Raw genomic sequence first — 3076 nt, 5'->3', positions numbered from 1 at the left:
CTTTAAATCTGAAAATACTTAGATATCATGGGAAAAATGAGATAGCAAATAAATTTATTTCGAGATTTATCATGTTGTCTTAACGGGTTTGCTAAAATCTTAAAGTGGACAAATTTGTATAACATAAATTGTATTGGAAGTTACTTTGGTTACTGATTTTGTTTCAGAATATTTGATTATGTCTGATAACAAAATCGAAAATAAACAAAAATTAATTTTCTATTTATTGGAATCTTTGATTTCATGTTTGAAATCAATTGGGATTTTAATTCTGTCGTGTAACAAAATTATTTGATTTCTATAGAAATCGTTAGAAAGTAACAACCGTGTTACTGATATGTTTCAGAATTTTAGTTCATGACTAAATTTTGTTTATAGAATAAATCAAAAATTTATAATTTTGGTTTACTATTGGAATTATTATTAATTCTAGTTTTGTGTGTTAAACGAAATCGTGATTGTCGGTGATCGTGAGCCACGATGAGAAACTTGTAAAATTCTATGAATATAATTTCAAGATGTGATAAAGTAAGATGTTATTTTATTTGGTCATGGTGAATTTGACTAAATGTGAGATGATCCTTCTATTATTAGAAAGGTTGGGGTAAATGTTGTTACCGAATTTTGGAAGTATTATGACTTCCTATGTTGGAAATATATCTTTAATGTATTATCAGATACACAATATAAGATGTACAATTGAACCATAGATACGAAACAGAAGATGATGGTACTAATAAATTATTAGTGACCAAGTTCTTAAACTTCATAATAATGGCATAGACGATGGAGAATAAATGCTTTATTACCTCCATTGATGATAGTAAAAGTATTGTTATGTGTACTTGCTAAAAGAGCAAAACGAAGTTATATAAAAAAAAATGTTTTCTATAAACATGAAGTTGAAAACCAACTTAATAAATAAATTAAGATCGTAAGAAGCGTGCACAACATGATATTACTCTTGAAGTGACATCATTATATTCTCCTTAAATAAATGGAGTAGCAAAGAGGAATAATTGAACAATGAACGCAATGCTAAGAGTTGCCACAGAAAATGTGGGTGGAGAAAAGTTGTTCTGTCAACTAATTACCTTTTAAATAAGGTTCCCAGGAAAGAAAAAGAATAAGACACCACATGAGTTATGAAAAGGTGAAAACATGTGTCATAAAAACACTTGAAAATGTAGGGGTGTCTTGAGAAGGTAATTATCATAGTACCAAAATAAACGAAAATAAATCTTAAATGATGGAATGTATTTTCTTTGAATATCATAATCTTAGAAGGATAGACCGATGATGGTTGGAATTATATTAAAAATATCAACAACACAAGTGAATATGTTTCATACTGGAAAGAAAAGTCGTGTTATGGAAATCTTTAAGAAAAATAGTGTTAACCAGATTCATAGTGAAATCTGAGTTTGAAGCTCTAGATAAGTCTGGAGAATAAGCTGAATTGCTTTGGAATTTCTTGGAGGATATTCTTAAATGGCTTAGAGAGAAGTTGTTCTGTCAACTAATTACCTTTTAAATAAGGTTCTAGGAAAGAAAAAGAATAAGACACCACATGAGTTATGAAAAGGTGAAAACATGTGTCATACAAACACTTGAAAATGTAGGGGTGTCTTGAAAAGGTAATTGTCATAGTACCAAAATAAACGAAAATAAATCTTAAATGATGTATTGTATTTTATTTGACTATCATATTCTTAGAAGGATAGACCGATGATAGTTGGAATTATATTTAAAATATCAACAACACAAGTGAATATGTTTCATACTGGAAAGAAAAATCGTGTTATGGAAATCTTTAAGAAAAATAGTTATAACCAGATTCATAGTGAAATTTGAGTTTGAAGCTCTAGATAAGTCTGGAGAATAAGCTGAATTGCTTTGGAATTTCTTTGGAGGATATTCTTAAATGGATTAAACATGTGCCCACAATATGTTTATACTGTGACTAGCAAGTATAATGGTAAGTCGAGACATATGTGTCGTCTACATAATACCATAGACAACTGATCTAAAATTGAGTTATCTATGTTGATTTTGTAAGATCAAATGATAACATTATGGATATGCTAACCTCATGGTTAAATCGAGATCAAGTTGAGAAACATCTAAAGGAATGTGACTAAAGCCCATGAAATTTAAAGGTGTTATGTGAAGGAAAACCTACCTTGTTGACTGGAGATCCCAAGATCTAAGTTCAAAGGGACAACCTAATTGCATAACTCGTGTACGTTCATTGTGGGGGTTTCTTATCCCAAGTCCATTCCTATGATGTAAACAGTGATCAAAGTGGTATAGGCTAAGAAAAAAGCTTTTAATTATCATTGTGTGTTTTGGTGAGCCAAGCAACAAAAGTCACGTATGTGAGAGTGAAGTGGGGTCGCTTCAATGAGACTATTGGGCATAGTTATTTCAAACTCTTGTAGAACCAGACAGATGTCCATGGATTTAAGGACATACCCATGAGAACTAAATTCTTGTCAGAGGGGTAGTTGTCTGAAGCATGACATCGTTTACACAAACGGTAGAACAGTTCAAATATATCATGTCTACTATTTAACCAGTAAAGTAAATATACCTTCACAAGGGAATGTTCAAAGGATGGCATCTACCTATCCTATGCAACTATCAATCGTAGAGGCTATCACCACATCATGTCGAAATGTTTTTTTATTAAATCATCAATTTCATTCATGTGGGGGATTGTTGGAAAAATGGTGAATTTAATTGATGGATTTAATATTTATATTAAATTAATAGTCTTTTATACTATTTACAAATTAAAAGATAATTTTTTATTTTAGTAGGATAATTACTCTTTGAGCTTAAATATACAAAAGGTGCCCAACATATGTCCGTTTTTCCAGTTTAGTGCCTAACGTTTTTTCTTTCTAATTTGGTGTCTAACGTTTCATTTCGTTACTCAAAATGGGTCAAGTCGTGACGGACCGTTAGTTTTCCACGTTAAGTGACACGTGTCATAATATGATAATTTCAAAATTTTATTTAAAATTTAAAAATAAAATTATATATATTTTTAAAAAAGAAAACACAAAAATTT

The sequence above is a fragment of the Hibiscus syriacus genome, unplaced genomic scaffold (genome assembly GCF_006381635.1).
Source record: "Hibiscus syriacus cultivar Baekdansim isolate YM2019G1 unplaced genomic scaffold, ASM638163v2 tig00110429_pilon, whole genome shotgun sequence".
Lineage (NCBI taxonomy): Eukaryota > Viridiplantae > Streptophyta > Magnoliopsida > Malvales > Malvaceae > Hibiscus > Hibiscus syriacus.
Note: the sequence above shows the minus strand (reverse complement) of the source record.